This window comes from Vespula pensylvanica, chromosome 20, assembly GCF_014466175.1.
Source record: "Vespula pensylvanica isolate Volc-1 chromosome 20, ASM1446617v1, whole genome shotgun sequence".
NCBI lineage: Eukaryota > Metazoa > Arthropoda > Insecta > Hymenoptera > Vespidae > Vespula > Vespula pensylvanica.
The window spans coordinates 1127346-1149597 of NC_057704.1; the positions used below are offsets into that span (position 1 = coordinate 1127346).

At 37.7% G+C, this 22252-nt stretch overlaps 2 long non-coding RNA genes across 3 annotated transcripts in view; one reads left to right on the top strand and one right to left on the bottom strand.

The window, feature by feature from the left end:
• LOC122636036 overlaps positions 1–22252 on the top strand; it is a 91483-nt gene that overhangs the window by 61206 nt on the left and 8025 nt on the right. The gene's annotated exons all lie outside the window — the stretch shown is intronic.
• Positions 5279–11262, bottom strand: LOC122636037. Its single transcript, XR_006328840.1, has 3 exons — positions 8777–11262; positions 5627–8250; positions 5279–5517 (listed from the first exon to the last, which is right to left on the bottom strand). It is a non-coding gene; the product is annotated as an uncharacterized LOC122636037 (long non-coding RNA).

Consider the following 22252-nt stretch of genomic DNA (forward strand, 5'->3'; position numbering starts at 1 on the left):
AATGTTTACTGGACGCGTCAGACGATTGAGATGCGATAACGGAGTCCCGGGAAAGAACTATCGTAAATTTTCTGAACTGTGCGTAAAGGTCAGGGCCAACACGGAAACGTTTCGTTCGTTATTTTATCAGACTTATCGATCCCGATGAGCGACGTTTCACGTTCGCATAATTTGCTCGATCGAACGGAAAATTCGTCAGTTTAGTCCAAGGAAATGTGTCAAAGTTGTCTCTCTCTCTCTCTCTCTCTCTCATTCTACATATATACGTATATATATGCGCGCGCGTGTGTGTGTATCTGCTTTTCTTTGTGTAATTATTTTAACGAGAATATCTCATAATTATAATAATAATAATAATAACAATAATAATAATAATAATAATAATAGTAATAAAAAGAAGTAGTGAAAAAAGAAGAACCATTACAGATTTTGTCGGAATATGATATTTCACGTTAATTTATTAAAAAATTCTTACGACCTTTCAAGAGCAAACCGATATATAAAAAATAACTAGCCAACCGATGAAGATTAATTCGTGAATATGCTTGGTTGACTTTTAACAGTCGTGTTTTCGCGGTTATCTCGCGTTAAGCTCTTTGTAAATCTGGCGTTATCGGTTGGCGCGACTTCTCTTTTACAACACGAACGTTTCGGCGCCCGAAGCGCCTCTCCCTCACCCCCTCTCCTACCCCCGATTTACGTGTAAATCTTTTCTGGGAGTATTTAAAGAGTAAAGTTTAAAGAGCTCCTTGATTAAACGAAGATTACGGTTGATTACGGTATAATTAATATGATCGTCCGTACGCCATCATCTCCTTTTGTTCTCTTTTGTCTCGTTACGAAAATAATTCGCATTAAGAAAATTAATTGCAATTTCGTTCGGTAGGAAAATTTTCGACGATGAAGTCGCATCGATGAAGTCATTGATCGCTCTTATTCCTTTAATTTCTGTTTCTTTTTTTTGTTTTTTTTTTTTTTTTTTCTTACCGAAGTTCTCAACGATACGCGAATTTATACGCGTGTTAGCCTGTTACGTGTAATATGTACGTATGTATGCGTGCATGTATTTCGATAAAGAAAAAAAAAAAAAACACGGAGGAGGAATTAGTAAAATTTTATCTCTTTGTTTCTTTTTGTTTTTTTTTTTTTGGTATTTTTTTATTTTTTTTTATTTTTGTCGAAAAAGTCCAAAGAAACTTTCTGCTCGATCGCGTTTCGACATTTATCGGAATCGATCTTTTGTGAATTTCTTTATTCTCTTAGAGCGGAAGGAATAAAAGTAGGTATAATCGAGTATCTCGGAGCGAGCGAGGTAAATATCGTTCGTTTCTCGACTCTACGTGAACCCTTGAGTTCGACTCGACGATGTTCTGGCATTCCTGTGTCCTCGTCTCTGGTATTTGAATCGCAAATGGACGGGTCGCTTGGATGGTTCAGCCAGACGCTTTGTGTGTCAAGGATACGAACTTTTGTCGAGAACAGCATCGTTCCATCTCAACGAGATCGGTCTACCGAACACGAGCTATGTTACATACATACATACATACATACATACACACACACACATATATATATATATACGTAAGTTTCTAAGCGCCTATGTCGAAGCAACGAATATATAAACGGCTCGATTTTATGTATTTTTTTAACCTCCTCCATCTCACCTTCTCGCTTTATTTTCTCGTTTCTTTTTTTCTTTTCTTTTCTTTTTTTTTTGCACTCGTCTCTCTATTTCTCTTTCTTTATCTTTTTCTATACGTATTAGATACTTAAATCGGAGCTGTTTACCTCTCTCTATCCATAGGAAGTACAATTTCCAAGATATATACATCTATCCTCTTTGATTTATCCGTCAAGCACAAAAATGCAATAGATATGATATAGATATTATATCTTTTATTTTTGCTGTCTTTCTTTCTTTCCTTTTCTTTTTTTTTTTTTTTTTTTTTTTAATAATCGAATCTTCCCGAGAATGTTTATTTCTTTGCAATTTTTTTTTTTTTTTTATGTATCCAATATCCAGATTCTTGTAAGTTCAATGCGTCATCCAAAAGGCGCACCTTGGGTGACGACGGAAGCCTCGCTGGTAACTCTTCTGTTCGATAACAGACGATTGCCGAGAAGTAACGTATATAGAAATATAATACATACACGGATGGTTAGATAGATAGTTAGATAGATAGATAGAAACGTTGGCGGATCAAGGGTTACATTTAAAAACGACTACGCGAGGCTTCGAATCCTTGACCATTTGGCCATGGGCATTTGCTGAGACTTTTGTATGACCCCAGCGCGATAAAACGCGTTTTCACCACATAATTGATCGATTTTAAAATCAGAAAAAAAATTCTATCCATGCGTCTTAAATGTTTAACATATCTCCTATTATTTCGCTTTATATTCTTGTCTTTGCTTACGATATATATATATATATATATATATATATATATATATATAACTAATATGTACGTAAGTATTTACTTAGGTTTCAAAAGCACACGTAGCATATATAACGTGAATGATTTTATCGATAAAATAGAATTTTAGTATCGACGTTCGTTCGATCGAACGCTTTTCTTTCAATGGATTCGTACGAATACGTATACATAGATACTTTACATACACAGACAGAAAAACACACGAACACATGCACGTGTAAGTCGATATTCCGATATTCAAACATACTCAGAATTCTATAATGACTTTCTCTTTATATTTAATCGCGTTACTTTCAATATCGATAAATCATTTTTTTCCGCGTCCTCGCCTTTTGTTGTTTGATTTTTGATAAGACACGTTGATCGACAGCGACAACATATTTCACAATATAGTCACATATTCTCCGGCGAATTATTTATTGCTATTCTGATTTTAAACGTCCTATTTTTATAACTCTCGCTATGTCAGAGAGAGAGAGAGAGAGAGAGAGAGAGAGAGAGAGAGAGAGAGAGAGAGAGAGAGAGAGAAAACTGAATGATTTTCAAGTTGAGATCGATATTATGTAGTCTCTCTCGTGAGAATATGAGTGATTCGTTCGCTCAATAAATAATTTCATCTTGTTGTTTTCTGTCAAGAACGAAGGCTATCCTTGATATTTTAAAGTGCCAACAGGAACCGCTAAACGTAAGACCGAAATATTTCAGTATGAGGCTATCGTGAATTCGACGTGACGATTATGTACATATGTATATTATTGATCCACTGCCAAACGAAGCTTGGTAAGTATGTAACAGCATTACTATCGTACAATGTCAACATTTCCGCGATTCTTGGTACGCTCTCTCTCTCTCTCTCTCTCTCTCTCTCTCTCTCCTTTCTATAATTTTTTTTTAAACCGTGAGAAACTAAGCTATATAACTTCTAAGATTCTACGAACATTCGTATATACGCTGAATAAAGCAAATATTTGGCCAAGAAAAGATACGTTCAATTTCAATCTCGAAATTACATCTTAAAGAAAAAAAAAAAAAAAAAAAAAGAAGAAAAAAAAGGAAGAAAAAAAATTAAAACCAAAAAAAGAAAAAAAAAAAAAGATCCGAGTACACGGTATTCCCTTCTTTCGTACTTACTTTTGCCCGACGTAATTCATTCATTCCGCGTTTTGTGTTTTTTTTCTCTCTTTCTTTTCTTTTTGTTTAATAACAGGCTCGACACGACGACACGGAAGAAAAAAAAAAAAGAAGAGAGAGAGAGGAAAAAGAAAAAGGACACGTCGAGATGACGCGATAGATCGATACGATGTTTAGTCGTGCGGATCTCTCTTTCTTTACATAATTTTTTTTCTTGCTTTTTGTTTTTTTTTTTTATTTTTTATTATGTTCTCTCTCTCTCTCTCTCTCTCTCTCTCTTTCTCTTCCTCGTCACAAGAAAATAACTTCACGCACGTCGTCGATAGATGAGCTTGCGATAAGGCCGAGTCAAGGCCATGCCAGTTAACACGTGCCTCTCTCTCTCTCTCTCTCTCTCTCTCTCTCTCTCTTTTTCTATATTTCTATCTCTCTTTCTCTTTCTCTTTCTCTCTTTCTCTCTGCTCTTTTTATCGGTCGCTTCCGGGTCTATTTTCGCGCGAGCTTGAAGGCGAACAGATTGAACCCGCACGGGTGGCCGTATTCCTTTCCTTCGTTCATTTATTTCTTCAAAGGAGTACCTCGCCATTGATTCGAAAGATAAACTTTTTCTTTCTTTCTTTTCCTTCTTCTTTCTTTCTTTTTTTTTTTTCAACGTCGATTCGAAGAAGTACTAAAAGAAAAAAAAAAAAAGAGAGAGAGATAGAGAAGAAGAAAAAAGGATTTTTATCGTCGAATCCAACGGATTTGGAATTGGCTGATATTGGCATAAGTTCGCGAGGTGAGCCTTTCGAGAATACATTTGTTCGCACTTCTGAGAAAGCTTTGACTATGATTAGAAATACGAGAGTGAATTTAACGAGAGAGAACTTTTCGTCGACGTTCGTAACCTGACCGATGATTTATCGATAGGAACGTTTTTATGAATTTTTCATACAATTCTTTTTCAATGCAATTATATATGCGAATGATATTTTCCGTCGTTGACATTTTCAATCGAGTATGCATTAAAAAGTAGATATTGCCTTGAATGCATGGATATAGATATAGGACGAATCAATGACATTCGTCTCATAAATATTACATCAAGTTGGATGACGTCTTGTTTAAGTATTATATTCTAATATATGCATATATATCTTTAATTAAGCCCACGTGTTAATTAATGAGCGATGTCACGTCGCGACAATTTTCCACATGAAAAGATCTATGATTTATTAAATTGAATAATTATCGATTCGGTTATTTTAGAGATTTATAAAGATGCATAATATCTTTCTCTCTCTCTCTCTCTCTCTCTCCCTCCCCCCCTCCTCTCTCTCTCTCTCTCTTTCCCTATCTTTCGATGCCGCGAGAAATCGCAATAGCACCTTCGCTCGTAATGCCAGCCAACGACCTTGGCCTTGCCCGAATAAGACGCGGCCTTGAGAAGCGATCGATGCGACCGGCAGCCGGTGCAACGGTGGAACTGGATCCAAACTGGTTCTCACGTGCTCTCTTGGTTTAGACGCATCGCGTGCATCCACTGCGCCTGCCTTTTACTCTTCTGTCTCTGTCTCTCTTTCTCTCTCTCTCTCTTTCTCTCTCCAATTCGTCTCGTTCTTTATCCTCGCTCGTTGAACTGACGAACCCCCTTAGCAAGATACTTAACGAGTCTTGCTTACAATAAATGAATAAATGAAAAGTATTTCATTGAAAATTGTATATGTATGTATATATATATATATATTTTTTGTTTGTATTTTTTTGTCTAAGGATCAACCTAATTACATACGTCGTAATTAGTCCCGATAAATTCCACGAATATTTAGCGGTGCATCGTACGCGGACGAGAAGCAAAACGACGCCATTATCTCGTGAAAAGCATACCACTCTCGTGTAGTTACGACATCGTTCCGATTCTTCGAAAGTTTCTCACGCCAATCCGTACATTCTCGCGATTCGACGCTATCTGTAATCAACATAGGTAATATATATATATATATATATATATATATATATATATATATATACGAGTACGTACATATATACGTATGTATACTTTATAAGTAAATACTTACGTGATCCGTCTTTCGGAGATTCCTCGTCATGCGTTTTTTTTTCTTACGCGCATCCGTGAAACGATCGTACAATTTTTAATTTCATTTGAAATGCGATTGTCGTTCTAGGAAATAGAATTTAGATCGTCACAAATTCATATATATATACATATATAGATATTACTTTATATGTATCGAAACAAAATAAAGGAAATACATCCTTGATATTTTTCAATATCCAAGTACTACGTATTGTAATGTTATTTGAAAAGTATAGTGTACTTAATAAAAGTATAATTTATCGCGATAATCGACATTTATAAAACGCATATAAAAGTCTTTTGTGTTTATCAAAACCGGGAAAACTGCAATTACATGCCTTCTGTCTATATCGCATACCTATGCATTGTATGTACATACGTATATCTATCTAATCGCATATATTTCTACAACTATACGCGCATTAGATGTTTATAAAAGGATTATATTCGACGACACGTGTCGCGATATAGTAATTTAGAAATTGATGGTACTTTTAGAATTAATAATACGTGCTTACATATATATTTGTTTTATATAATTATAAAAAAGAGTCAAAGCTTGATGATTATTTGATTAAATTTTAAACGATTACGTGGATTTTTATAAAATCGATACGAATACGAAACAATTAACGAATAGTATTAATGATCGTGTTTATATCAGTGTATATATATATATATATATATATATATATATATATATATATATATATATATATTCATTAATACGGTAAATTACATTAGCAAATATTCCTACACGGATATGTTTATAAAAGAATCATTCTAATGAAAACGCATTAAGATTATTTTAACGGTATATCTTCTCGATTCATATTTAAATATTTCAAGATTAAGGAATCAGTTAAGAGAACATATATATCGCAACATACATACATACATGCCTACATACATACATACTTACACACACACACACACATATATATATATATATTAATATACATAACCGGCTGGTGAATAATTTGAAAAGTAATTCGACCATAAATGAATTGAATTCATAGAAGGTCTTCCTTGACTGGACAAAAGGTGACGATGGAAGAGAACCTAGGAGAGAAGGAATAATAAAAAGAAAAGAATAGAAACGAAAGAAAGAAAGAAAGAAAGAAAGAACTAGGTTCTTTTTTTTTTTTTTTTTTCTTTGGAGACGTTCGAGGTCGGTCCTACGAGAAAATGAAGGGAGTCGCTTGGCTCGACAGAAATTTGAGACGAAGAGGAGCGCGAGGATCAGCTTGGCGATTCTCGTTCGCTAATATCGCATATACACAGCAACGAGGAGAGCACGCGCACCCTCGGCCTTGGGGCTCGAAGAAACAACACTTCTCTCCTCTCCTCTCTTCTTCTTCTTCTTCTTCTTCTTCTTCTTCTGCTTCTTCTTCTTCTTCTTCCTCCCTCTCCTCTGCTCTCCTCTACTCTCCTCTCCTCTCCTCTCGTAACATTGCATAATGTTACGCGAGACGCGCTGCATAATCTTGCTCTTTTTTTTTTTTTTTCTTCTTCTGTCGTGTTTTTTTTTCCTTTTTCTTTCTTCTTCCTCTTCCTTCATTGCAATCGTACGCTATGTGCGCAGTGCAAAATCATTATCGGCTTCTTGGAAGGATTTTTACAAAAAGTTTACATGCGTGTATATAATGCTTTTAGAGAATATCCTAATAATCCAGGATGGACGAACTCGATATCGATCTTTTATCCTTTTTACATTTCCTTTCGTTTCAATTTTTAAAAACAGTTCTGTATATGTATATATATATATATATATATATATATATATATATATGTATGTATGTATGTATGTATCTATATATATTGTATTTCTTCATTTAACGCACGAATGCTAACAATCAATAACGATACTAGAATAAATTCGGACGTTTGGCTTAACATCTTAAATCATTTTCCTTACCTTGAACGAATATTTATAGACACGTATTCATTCCTGATCTTATCGTGCGCGAAAAACAGGATCTCTTTATACACAAACGTTCTTTCGTGTCATAGACGAGTTTAAAAAAGGATCTTTGCACGCTACGGATTAATAATCCTATACGCGTCACGTAAGCATCACCGTATCACGTATGTAAATCACGATAATTTCTCGACATAAAAATTTCTATGCAATGACCGGAATGCTCTTCGAACAACGTTCGTGAATAATATCATTTCGGCGAGGTCGTTTCGTCGATTGACAAATCTCTCGTTCTTTTTTCTTTTTTTTTTTACGTAAAGTTCTGTTGATTTTACATGTTTTTCCATTTTGTTTCTTTTTTTTTTTTGTTTCTCATTCTTTCGTTTTGTTTTTGTAAAGCGACGACGGCAGTCGTTTCAACGCGTAAGAAGTCGATTGAAAATGTTTTCTTGCGACGGCATGACATTCGTCGATGCATTCGTTGCCACTTCGTTCCTCGGCGTTGATATCTCGCGCGTGTGCGCGCGCGCGCACGGTAGTTCTTGACAACGATGATCCGTGCAAGGACAAGGCCATTTGGTCACAGGTGGCCGTCGTTCACACGCTCCCTCCTTATTACGACATTGTGACGACGACTGCGACATTACAACATTCTTCATGGTCGACGATCGAATCAAATCCCACTTACAAAAGGAAAAAATGAATTAAGAGAGGATTTACCTATTCTCGTCGCTGTCTCGTTCCTTTTTCTTTTCCCAACCCTTCCCTATTTTTTTCTCCCTCGAGATTAACCTCGATAGAATGAGGTTAAAGAGAGAAGAAAAATGGAGAAGGTTGAAAATGATTTTTTTTTCATCTTCTTTCCTTTTCTTTCTTCAAACTCATGTCACTTACATTTCCGATTTCGTACGAAAGCTAGCGATTTATTACGAAACGAAATCGTTCGATCCATGTCGGACAATTGGAAGATCTTTTGTCCTCATCGATCATTCTCTCTCGTTCTCTTTGATAACACCGCGACGAAAGACGTTCGACTTTGACGTAAATAAGATCGCGTGTAAAAAGAAAAAATATATGAAAATGAAAGAGAAAAGAGAAAAACAAATTAATAACAAGGGAAAAAAGCCGCCTTTTTTTTTTCTTTTCCTTCTTTCTTTCTTTCTTTTTTTTTTTTACATTTCGAGAGGGAAAAAAGAAGAAAAAGCTCACGTCCACGCGTGGTGAATGTCCTTGACTAGATCACGATCCTTGATCGCGACGAAAAGACGTCGCTTTTTCGTCTTTCTTATTTCTTAATTCGAGACCTTCGTGGATAGATCCGTATCGTTAGAGAGAGAAGTCGAGCGACTGTTGTATTACGTTAATAATATCGTCAATAATATTTATTTCGAATAGTTTACATACGTGTACATCGATACGTATAAAGTCGCGATGAATGAAACGTTTTAATTGATTATTAAAAAAGTACTCATTACATCGAAACGATTGATTTTATCTTGTTATTCGAATAACTTCTTTTTTTCCCTTACTATCTTCCTCATTCTGTATCATAAATTTTCAGCTTATCCCCCCCTCTCTCTTTCTCTCTTTCATATTTTTGTTGTTTTTCTCAGGTCATTACTCGAATCTTAACGCGTGTCGTAGGCCAACACGTGCGCTCGTTGCTTTCCTTTTCTTTCTTTCTTTTTTTCTGATTTCCTGTCTTCTTCATGTCTCTTCCTGGATTGGCTACTTGCCTGTATGCCTGTTACTCGGGCGTCTCTTCAACTTTTCTATCTATCTCTATCTTTATCTCTCCCTCTCTCTCTCTCTCTCTCTCTCTTTCTTTCTTTCTTTCTTTCTTTCTTTCCTTCTCCTTCTCTCTATTTCTCTTTCATCTCGTTTCTCACTCAATCTCAAGGACCAACGATGAGAAATAACGAACGATCGTACGATTTGCGGCGATCGTAACCGCGGCCGCAGCTACGGCCGCGGCCCTCCCGACCTTCCCCCAGACGCACGTGTTTTATGTCCACGACTACGCGTGACCTTGAAATTTGTACGGTTCAAAGACTTCGCGACATCTTCGAACAAACGTTCGCGCGTGTATTTGGATCGACGATTCTTTCTTATCATCCGCGTCGTCATTGTCGTCGTCTTGCGTCGTTTTTTTTTAAGAGACATAAATACGAAATAAGACGAATCAATTTGTATTTCAAGATTATAAAATCCTATCGTACGATTAATCGTAACGTCAGCCGCGATTGCTCCTTATTTTCTTCTTTTTCTTTCTCCCCCCGACAATAGACGGGGCATGCCACGAAAAAGTTCTTTCTTCTCTTTTATCCTTTAGCAAATCAATTTGAAAAAGTTCGTCTAGCGATAAGTTATCGTCGGTTATAAGATATATTTCACGTAATTTCGTTACGGAAATTTTTCGTCGGTATTTTCATGATACGGAACCGACTTCCGGTTCTTTTTTTGTTTTCCTTTTTTTTTTTTTTTTTGGAAATTATTCGAAGAATTTGTTAATGACCGTTCGTTTATTTTCAGTCGGAAACGATCTTATTTACGATTGAAATGACGATAAAGACGACACGTGTCGTCCTCGTAGTAACGTTCGATTAAGTTCATACGAAAAATTTGGCGACGATGAATCATATTCGAAATGAATTTGCAATAGACTACGAAGATTTGATAGAACAACGATTATTTTAATAGAAGTTTTAATACCTAACCATTACCGTCTCCTATCTATCAATTTTCTATAACCTCCTTTTTTCCTTCACATTCTCGAAAATGTACGTATCTCTCAATGTGTCGTGGAAAGAAAATTTAAAAGAGAAAGAAAAGAAAGAAAAGAGAAAAAGAAAGAAAAGAAAAAAAAAAAAAGAAAAGAACGCGCCCGTTCGCATGCTTTAATCACGGCAATGATCGACAATGATCTTTCTCTCGATCGACGCTCGTCTATGAAAGAGATGCACGCGCACCTCTTTCATTTGACCTTTTATCTTTTTCTTTTATTTTTTATTTTTTTCATTTTTTATATATATATATTTTTTTCTTTTCTCTCTCTCTCTCTCCTTTTTTTTTTTTTACTTAGGATCTGTGACGTGATTCATATGATTACATAAAAGCATACGTGTGTGTATATATCTCTATACGCGCGCACATACACACACACACACACACACACATATATATATATATATATATCTATATCTCCGTCTCTCTCGACTCTGCCCTTGTCCTCTCGTCGACTGGCACACACGATCGATCGGTCTCGCGCGTTTTCTACCGATGGATTACGATGACCGCGATGCGAGGCCTCTAAACGGATTCCAACACGAGGAGAATAGCCTTGCACGATCGTTTCACCTCCTTCTCTTCTCCATTTGGTAAGCCCCACCAGTAACAGTAATACTTCGCGGACTCGTAGAAGGTTATCTTAGCCGTGTGCGTTTGTTATCATGATCCGCGATATCGCCGTCGACGAATGATTCAGCGCGACGCGACTACGACTACGACTACAACTACAATGACAACATAACACAACACAACACAACGACAACTACAACGACGTGTTCAAGTACGCGTCCCCTCCAGATCATATTCGATCTTTCGTGTCTATTATCATGGTACTTATGCGTGTATAGGTATAGATATGTAAATATATAACGACGCTCTAGTCTTCTCTTTTTTCGAACGATCAAAATATTTCCTTTTTCTTTCTTTCTCTGTTTATACAAATTTCATTTTTATATATTTGTTCTCTCTCCGTTGCTGTTGTTGTTTATTCGTTGTTATTGTTTTTCTTTGTTTTGTTATTTTTTAATTTTCTCTCTTTCCTTTTCTCTCCCTTTCTCTTCTTCTTCCTTCGCTTATCTCGCTGTTTACACGAAATTCTCACATTTGACGAATTCTATTTCCCTTGCTTTGCTCGCCGACGATATTTTTACACTTACGTTTCCTTCGTCTCGTTTTTTTCAGTCCGACGGAACTTCGATCCTCGATCAAGGGAATCCCGAAGTATTTTCACAAACGGATTTATAAAGTGAAAGAAGTTTAAGGAATAAGGAAGGAAGGAATCACGTTATCGTTCAACGCGATCGAGACATTTCATTTATTTTTCTTCCGTACAAAAGAGTAGAGACAGAAGTAGCTTCGACGAATTCCTTCGAAACTTTTTTTTTTTTTTTAAACGTTGAAGTATATAAACGTTATAAACGTTATGTCATCATTATGTATAGACAAATGTGTCGGTGCCGAGAAACCTTCATCTTTTTTTTTTCTTCTTCTTCTTATCTTCTTCTTCGTCCTCTTCTTCGTATATCTCTCTTTCTCTCTCTCTCTCTTTTTTTTTTTTTTTATTTAACTTCTATCAGAAATCGATACTCAAGGTCGAAGACGATTTTAAAATCGGTTCGGAAGCTGACGCGTCGGCTCGCGGTTCCTCCTCTCGTCCTTGCGACAGTTTTAGTTCATAAGGAGTCTCTCTCAATCTCTCTCTCTCTCTCTCTCTCTCTCTCTCTCTCTCTCTCTATTTTTCTCGCTTAAATTTAGGGACAGAGAGAGACGGAGAGAGAGAGAGAGAGAGAGAGGGAGAGAATCACCGAGGCCAATCTTGGACCACGTGATAACGATTATCGACTGTATCATATTCAGAATGATTCACATAAATGCGAGAAGAAAATTCACTACACGAAAAAAGAGATTGAAACGTTTAGCGATCTATTCGATAGATCGAATCAATTTTTCTTTATCTTTCTAGGAAGTCGAGAGTACAAGGAAGTCGAACATATTTCTCGAAGCGTATTACTTCATTGAGTTTACTTATCGAGTCGCCTCCGATACTAGCGATCAATTCAAAAACCAGTCGAGGGATATAGTACGTATTTATATTAGAGTTATGTCTAAGCTGGCGACTTTTTTTTTCTAGTTTAGTAGTTCTAGTATATTCTATATCTTTTCACTTCTGTTCAAATATATAGTTTCGTATTATTTTTATTTCTAGTTTAATAATGAAGTGAAATATATATATATATATAGTAACAACGGTGATAACATCAAGAAAAGAAAATAATTTAATACAATATTGACTCGATATATATAATAAATAAATAGTTATAATTCTCTCACAGATAAAATAATATTATTGTTGCTGTTCCATCGGACGATATTAAAAATTAAGATAATAAAAATCTTTCAACAACACATCGTAAATTTATCGTTGTTATTTACATCTTTTAAACTTTTAATATCAGTCTATACCATAAATATTAATGCGCAAATTTTGATTTTACTTTTTTTTTTTTCTATCTTTTTTATATCTTATAAATCGATTCTCTTGAAAGGTCAAACAATAATTAGAATCGAAAGGCAATGGAAATCGCTTCTAAAGAAATCACAAAGGTGTCTATTTATAGCGCTATGGTCAACGAGCTTCCAATTACACCCACATAGCGACGCACGTAAATTACGCGCAACATAACGCCGAGATTAAAGAGCGAATACCGCGCATGATCGTCCGGTGACACGCGCGGCTTCGTTTGCGCGTGAGCGCACCATCAGCGCGCTCGCGCACGCGTTCGAACGTAATCGATTCTCGTTATAACGAGTTATATCGCTTGTTATTAGTCATGCTCGTCGAATTAATTTTTTAATTTATATCTGTATCGACGATTGATGATCATTTGTAAATCACTATGTATTTTAAAGAGATGTATTTTTCTTTTCTCTCCTTTCCTTTTCTTTTCTTTTCTTCTTTTTCGTTTCGTTTCTCTTTTTTTTTTGCTCTTTCTTTTTTCTTGATATTTTTTCTTTTTTTATTACTCGAGATCGTACTTAACGGCTCGTCGTAACGTTACTTCAATCAATTTCTACGATGCAATAATAGAGCGCGTTATCCATCCAGTATTCGTTATTCCCACGCTATTTTTGCGTTGGCGGCCGAATGAATGACAAAACGTAGAGACGGCCATCTTGTTATTAGTCGTTTATAACATAACCGCACGGCTCGTATAATTTACAAACGGCGTTGCCTCGAAATCGTGCCAATGCTTCATCCCAAGAATTGGCCGATATCTAAAATTTCCAACGTCGAATTGGACGTTTGTTCATCGAGAAACTCACTCGCCATTACTATTTTATGATCTCGAATATACCACTCGTAGGTATCTAACTCCTTCGACGAATTTCATCTTTTCCCGCCATTTTCGTGACTCGTCGATTTTAAAGATCTTCCTTCTCGGTAGGATCTATTCGATGTAATCACGCGAACAATGAATATAACAGTTCGACGGAAAATAGTCATAGTTATTTTCGCGAAAGATCAAAGGATTCCTTCGATGTGCCGATTTCGAAAGGATCCTGGATCAATGTCGGATGCTGATCGTTGACGTAATCGCGCGAACGGTCAAATCAGGACAGCGAATGGTTGAAAAAATCTACGTGACGAATTACGAAAACGTCAGGATATATAAACGTCCGTTTCGCGTTTATTCTTCGTGCCATTCGTAAATACGTACGTACCTACTCGTTTCGCGAGAACAAGCATGATCTTGGATTTCGTAACGATCGACTCTTAATGTCACACGCGAATTCATTTCGGTCGTATCGAGACGCAAGAATGACAAGAATTTCGAACGGTCTTTTTTTCTTCGTCTTCTTCTTCTTCTTTTCATTTAGTTATTTTTTTTTTTTTGTTTCATTTTACTTTTTTATCTTCAAAATTACAAATAAGAAATTACATTGTGCACTATGAAACGTCGTATAAACAGTCGATTTTTTTTTTTTTTTTTTTTTTTTTTTTTTTTTGGAAAGATAACGCACCAATGAGTTATTGGTCATGATAACCTTTTTTTAATTTTTCACGATTTTGACACTCGAAAACATCGGTATCGTTGGACACGTCTAAAATGAATTGGACTCCGTGACATTTCGAAGGTGACACTTGGCAAACAAAATTCTTAAAATTTCCCGATTATCGATTTCCCTGGATAAAGATATAAAACGGTGTAAAGAACAGTGCTATCTTTCTCTCTTTCTCTTTGCTAATAAATACATATCGTTGATACGTAATGTATATACGTACATATATATGTAGATATTATTGTTACCTATCCTTTATATAACATACAACCGCGTATTATACGAATGGACGTTTTAGAAATCCACATAATGTATGCGCACGCGACATACGTCACGGTATTTATTTCTTTTACATCTAAGTAAACAGATACATAGGTGGATACGTGTACAAAGAAAGATAAAGAGGATCGCGATCGAAATCGCGAAGGAAAAGAGGGGCGGAGGACAAACTTGGTCGACGACGCTTGGTGTCCGTAAAACTGCGATGCGATAGAAAGAGATAGTTATATAGAAAGAAAAAAAGAAAGAGAGAGAGAGATAGATAGAGAGAGAGAGAGAGAGAGAGAGAGAGAGAGAGAGAGAGAGAGAGATAGAATTACTGGTAGGAATAAAATTCGACGACGCAAATTCAGAAGGCATCGCCGGCATTGTTATTCGAGAATGTAAAAGTATGGCTGACGCACGAGCCGGTAGTCTTGCTAATCGTTACTGGTAGAGTCCGACGCGACCGCAGCAGCCTCGACGTCGTCCGATAACGAGGAAAGATTATGCTCAAGGACAAGGCCACCGCCCTCCACCACCAACACCACCACCACCGCCACCACCACACTACTACCACCACCACCACCACCAATACTAACACCAACACCAATACTCAACACTATCGTCATTCTCGTATATCCACTACCATAGTCAGCGTTCGACCGAACGTTCGACGTATGCTAGGGCATCGCGACGAATCCGCGAGCTCGAGAAGAATGTTTCCATGTGTATTCGTTCATGTGTGTGAACGCATCTATATCTGTTCACTCGTTACATCGTACTCCTCTCTCTCTCTCTCTCTCTCTCTCTACCTCTAGCTCTATCTCTATCTCTCTCTATCCCTCTTTATCTATCTCCAACACTCTATCTTTACCTCTCCTGCGTGCACTCGCGTCCTTGTAGCACCGCCAACCAACGTCGAGCTGTCAACGAGAGCAAAGTGTCAACGACGGAGAGTCGACAAAGATTCTTGTTCGAATTATATATATATATTTCTTTGTTTCTTTGTATTTACGTTAAAAATTCAGCGAAATAAATTGACGATGTTCGAATTTAATCGAGATTAACACAGGTTTACGCGATTTTCGTAGAATCGACGTACGATCGGCTATCTTTTCGCAATTTAAAATGCTATGCCATTGAGGAAAAAAGATATTAATCTTCTTTTTGCTCCATTGTTTATCGAGCGACCACGAGGCACGATATCGCGCCGATATTATCGCTAGTATTAATTTTTATCGTCGCAATTAGTAATACAACTTTCGCGTATGAACGATTCCTCGTCTCTTTAAATATGCAAAATATTCGGCATTTCGAAATTGTTTTTCGATACTTTTGTCCTTTACTTTTTTTCTTCGTTCTTTCTTTCGTAAATATTTTCGAGAATATTAAAAGTCGTACAAAATATAATTAAGTTAGTCTTTAGTAAAATAATTAGTATCTTTCAGGAGGAATTTTATCTCGATGCGAAAACGAAAGAGAGAGAAAGAGAAAGAGAGAGAGAGAGAGAGAGAGAGAGAGAGAGAGAGAGAGAGAGAGAGAGAGAGACAAAGAGAAAAGATTTCTCGTTCAATGCAATTACAAAAGATTACACACACACACACACACACACACGTATCTACATTTTTTTCGGCGGATAACATGAACGCAAGAAAAATTGGTTTATAAACGTTACCGCCTTCCTGATTCCGATACGACCTTTCGAGAGCCGTATCGTGACTCATCGTATTGCGTTTCGGGCGAGTCGACGCGATGGCTCGGTCGAGAGGTCACGAGTAAAACGAATGGATGCGAGAGGAGGGAGGGAGGGAGAAGAAGGGGAGGATGAGGGAAGGGTGTCGGAAGGAGGGAAAGAGAGAGAAGAGGTCCTTTCGAAGGGTGACCACCGAGAAAGCGGCGGAAGTCACGCCACGTAATCCGGTTGGGCACGTCAAGGCCTCCGAAATGTTGCGTTCGGCCCTCCTCCTAATGTGCCGTTGCGCTGAATTATTATCATTCGGTGCGAAGCAAGCGGTTATGCCGATCCGGTACCGCTGTGTTGGCCTTCGAACTTGCCCGAAGCTCCTGTTTGCGACCGTGAGAGTCAATTCTGAAAATTGCCGAGCGCATTAGTGCGGTCGACACGCAGCTGGAGGAGCAATCCTGACAGCAGTCGAACCGATCCAATAACCTTCGACGCCTAAGAAAATCTTTCAGAACTAGTCTTTTTTTTTATTTTGTCGAAGGAACAAAACTGAGACAGAGAGAGAGAGAGAGAGAGAGAGAGAGAGAGAGAGAGAGAGAGAGAGAGAGGGAGGGAGAAAGAACGGGAGATAAAGATAAACAAAGAAGTAAGGCTTATCTCGTTTTATCTTCACGACGAACGCGAGAGTAGATTTAAAAAGCAATAATAACAACGACGACGACGACGACGACGACGACGACGACGACATGAAAAATATACGTACGAATTAAAAGTTCAAGATTGCGCTCGTAAAGATCATCGAAAGATATTCACGAAAGAATTGAAGTTAAGTGTTTAGAGGAATTTAAAAAGGTTCGTGTCTAGAACCAAAGTACAAAAGAATGACAAAGGGAAAGAGAGAGAGAGAGAGAGAGAGAGAGAGAGAGAGATGGCACGCGGTCGTCTGTGAAAATTCAATTTCGCCTGTTGTGTCGCGTTTAGAACTAATAAAAGTCGGGACGCTCGCGCCTTCGAATGAATACGCCTTTTACGAGGGCCACGATTATGAGGAAGGAAAAAGGAGAAAGAAAAGATGACCGCTGTCGGATCGGGAGAATGTCGAGGACTGACCTTGCGCGGATTCGAGCGATCCGGCTAATAATAAAATACGCGGGCGTGCCCGTGTTGCATGCTCTGTCTCTCTTTCTCTAAGACGCGTAAGAAATTCTCTTCTTCCTCTCTCTCTTCCTCTAATTTTATATTTTAAGTCGCGTCCATTTTTCTCCGACTCGTCGTTTCTCCCTTTCTATCTCTTAATTTCCTCCTTTGTTTTATTTATATTTTCCTTATTTACTTATCTCACTTCCGTTTTCATTTTTATCTATTTATTTAATACTAATATTGGAAACTAATACGTTTAAGCTTTCTCTCTCTCTCTCTCTCTCTCTCTCTTATTTTCTATCTCCTCTCTTATTTTTTTTCGTCCTTTCATCCATCTTCTTTTCTTATCTCTTCTTCGTCTAATTCGCAAAAGAGAAAAAAATAGAAAAAAAAGAGAGAAAGAGAAAAAGAGAGAGAGAGAGAGAGAGAGGTATTTTGCGACGCGGACGCGCACGTGCCAACGATGAGCGCTACCGCGACAGCGATCGCTTTCAAGGACGACGATAGCGATTTCCCTTCCTAGAACGTCGAGGAGGGTATCGCTGATAAAGCCCGACAACTTTTCAGATGACGAGGTAACTCGTCTTTATCGAGGAGTTCTTTCGAGGAGAAGTGCGCAGCGCCGTACTAAAAAGGATGATAAACTTTTCGTTTTTTTTTTTTTTTCTTTCTCTTCCCTTCTTTTTCTTTTTTCTCTTTCTTTACTTCTCTCTAATAATTATAGATTTCAATGAAATCGCGTAAAAACGTATAATCCTATTCTGTGAAGTTTCGAATACGATTTTTTTTTTTTTTTTTAATCGAAGCAACGTTCAATCCTCGTTACGGGTAGATATTTAATTTGGTATCTGCGTTGAACGTACGTTGTAATATATAGGTAGTGAGTGAGAAGACTACGAACGTCGTTGCATCGTAAAAAGAAAAGAAGAGATATAGATACATAGAGAGAGAGAGAGAGAGAGAGAGAGGTTTCGATAAGATGTGAATTTTCTATAGGAAGTTCGCGTCTCTCTAGCACGTTCGATCACCGCGAATCGCATACCGATCTCTTACCGAACGTTTCCGGCAGAAAGAGGGTTCCGTTACGGGCCGGCGATGCAACGAAACTGCAGTACGGTCACGTTCAAGTCGCATCGCAGTTACGCGTAACTGTAAAGGACTAACCGCCTGCTGTTAACTTGTTGCAACTATGCTAGAGATAGACCGGCGTTATGCTAGCCGCGTAATCGATACACGCCCAAACCCTTTTCTAGAAGCATCGATCGTCGATAAACTTCGGCGTGCGTTTCAATGTGAATCGATAAACTTCAAATATCATATATCGTTGGATATCGAGAGTGGATGACACCCGGTCATATACCAAATACCACCATGAAATTGGATACCATGAAACACCGATACTTTAGATCGAGACAAAGAGGCTTTAGTTTGGTAATCGCGAGACTCCCGTCTATCTCAATCAACAGGTGATTACGAATATCGCATGTCTTTATACATCCGTTATACTCCCACTCTCGACGTTTTGCTTCCTTTTTTTGTCTCCGATCGACATTGAAATTTGTTATACGATCGTTAAGGGTTATAACACTTGTAGGTATAAGTAGCTCATTAGGGATAGGTCGTTAACGAAGTACTTACTTGATTGAAATCATCCAATTACACCTACTCGCTATCTCGTTTTATTTAGGTCGTTGAATCGATAAATTAGATCCTAACGTTATCCTTCGAATTCTTGTTTAGATATATGTATATAAATACGTATATAGATGTATATATATATATGTACATGTACATATATATCAAACTACATGGAGATACGTTTATACGGATACGTTGAAACGTTGGACGATACTTGCGGCCAGTCGCCTCGATTTTATCGTTGAAAACGCAGTAATCCGAACCCGGTGGCTCTCGCTACGTTCGTGCGAACGTAAGCGATCCTAAGCGAGTAACGCGTTATCAGATGGCCTCGTTAAACCTTAAACGCTTGATTGCGAATACGTTCGTGGATACGCATTCGCGCGGAAAACGCTTATCGGAAATCCGAAAAGTATCGAAGATATCGAGATATTTTCTTATCAAATAAACAAAACGAGGAACGCACGTGTGTTTATATTACTATATTTTCAAACAAACGAAATTAATTCTTACAAGCTAACACGTACGATATACGAGAATGATCAAGTATTACCAGACGTAATTGAAATATCTGTTCCTTTTTCTCTTTTTTCTTTTCTTTTTTTTTTTTCAGATAAAATACTTACTCGTTTTATTTAATTCAATTCGTTAATCAATTCCGACCGATATTTGTTAACTCGAAAACAAATAAAACTCTTAAATATATACGCACACAGAGACACACGCATAGAACGAAATTAAAACGATTTACATTAAAAGGGGTTAAGGGTCGATAAATCCGAATAAAAAATATATCGCATCTTGAAAATTTCGAGTGCTTTTTCGAGAGGTCGATGAGAGGTCGAGAGAAGCTTGAGAAGGTATAAGAGAGAAGGGGGAGGGAGAGAGAGAGAGAGAGAGAGAGAGAGAGAGAGAGAGAGAAGAAAAAACAAAGAGGACGGATAGAGAAAAAAGAGAGAAAGAAGACGATCTTTTTTTCCTCTTCCTTCTCTTCTTTTCTTTTCTCTCTTTTTTTTTTTCTTCGTCGACAACATCATGCAAAGTCCGGAAGAGAAGCGGCGATTCTTTTGAAAGAGATGCGAATAAAAGGGCGCTTGCGAGCTTGCAAGCACGCCTTATAACTCTCCTTCTCCACGTGCGCGCCGAATCGAGATCGACTCTTCTTCCTCTTTCTCTCTTTCTCGTTGGAGAGAAAGAGAGAGAAAGAGAGACAGAGAGAAGCGAGGTAAAAGGACGGATGTCAACGGCCTCGTCACTATTCAGCGCAAGTGCGCCTCGTTGGTCAGCCGTTGGCGCGGGCGTCGCTTCGCGTCGTTGTCCGCTTCCCTCCCCTCTTCTCTTCGTCACACCACTCTTCTCTCTCCTCTTCGATCCTCTTCGCTCCGCTCCGTTAGCGGAGGTCGTTGCCACGACGCCACACGTTACTCCTCCTTCTCCTCCTCCTCCTCCTCCTCTTCTTCTTCTTCTTCTTTCTCCTTCTTCTCCTTCTCTACCTCTTTCTCCACCCCGTTTATACTCCTTCTTTACTCTCGAACGTACTTACTCGCTTCCTCTCGAATTTTCTTTCCTTCGTGTGCACCCCTCGAAAGCATAGTTTGACTTTAATCGTCGTAATAGATATGTAAACTGGATGAATGGATACATAGATGGATGGATGGACAGATCGATGGATACGTAGATACGTTCGTCGATCGACCAATTTGTATTAGATATACATTAAGCGCGTTAAACGAGTTTCTATCTTTAATTAACTTGTCACGATTAATCGCCTCCGTTCACAATTCTCATCCGCCTGGTTTACGAATTTGATCGATCTGTATTTTATTAGTTGTTAATTTAATCGCCACGATCGTTAGATTCCGATTTCGAATCTAATCAATCTTTTCGTCGTCGTCATCGTCGTTATCGACGTCGTCATTATTATTATTGTTAATGTTATTTCTAAGTTTCTTTTTTTGATTACCGATCGATTGGAATCTCTTGAAAGCAGGCGATTGAATCTATTAGAATTCTAATGCACGTTCAACGATACCTATGTTCGTTCGTTCGTTCGTTCGTTCGTTCGTTCGTTCGTTCGTTCGTTCTTTCGTTCGATCACCGACCTACCCTACTGATCGTATCCCCTTCTACTTATTCCTTTCGCGGGAATTACGTGCGCTGAGGAAGAACTTGGTGTTACCATTGGACTCGCTCCAATTTTTCACTCGGCGAGTTTTTCAAGATAAACGTAAACGTTCGAACGACGGAACGTCGAAACAACGACGACGTAGCAAGTAAGTAAATATATATATATATATATATATATATATATATATATATATATATTTATACTCGTACTCGCATTGCATCCGATTCACAACGAGTTATAGTAAAACACTGGATGAAAATTTTGACATAAACGTTCCTATTGGTTTTCTCTCCTTTTTTTTTTTCTTTTTTTCTTCGCAAGAAATTAATCGCACCAAGTTGAAATCGAAAGAGGAATCTCGATATATCGAAGTCCGATTCGTCGATCGTACGTAGGTAACAAGATACAAATTGAATTCTACTCGCGATCGTGACTTTGCAATACGTGCGGGATAAAGAAAGAGATAAAGATAGTAATAGATAGATAGATAGAGAGAGAGAGAGAGGGGGGGGGAGACAGTGTGAAAGAGGAAGGGAGGGAGGGCAGAGGTGACTGCCCCCGTATTAGGTCACATTTGTGACCGCTCGAGGTTGTGCCTCGTTACTCGAACACGATTACGTCGCGTGCCAATGGACCTTCAACCCATATTAGCTCGTTGTAGCTGTTTCTTCCTCGTCCTTCCAACCCCTTACAAATTTTATTCTTTTAAATCTGTTTACGATAAACGATATTTCATATATTCTCTATGGATTATAACGTAGAACGTTCGAAATACGACCCAACTCGTTATCGTTTATATTAATCTAGAATTATATGAAGGAAAATAGTTTGAAATAATTTAATGAAAAATATAAATAAGATATATATATATATACGTATGCACTCAGGTCGAGGCTTTATTTCCATAAACCGGAAAATAATAGGAATAGAACAACGATCGTAAGTCCGTTCGTTTCTATTGGTTATCGACAGGTGTCGATAATCG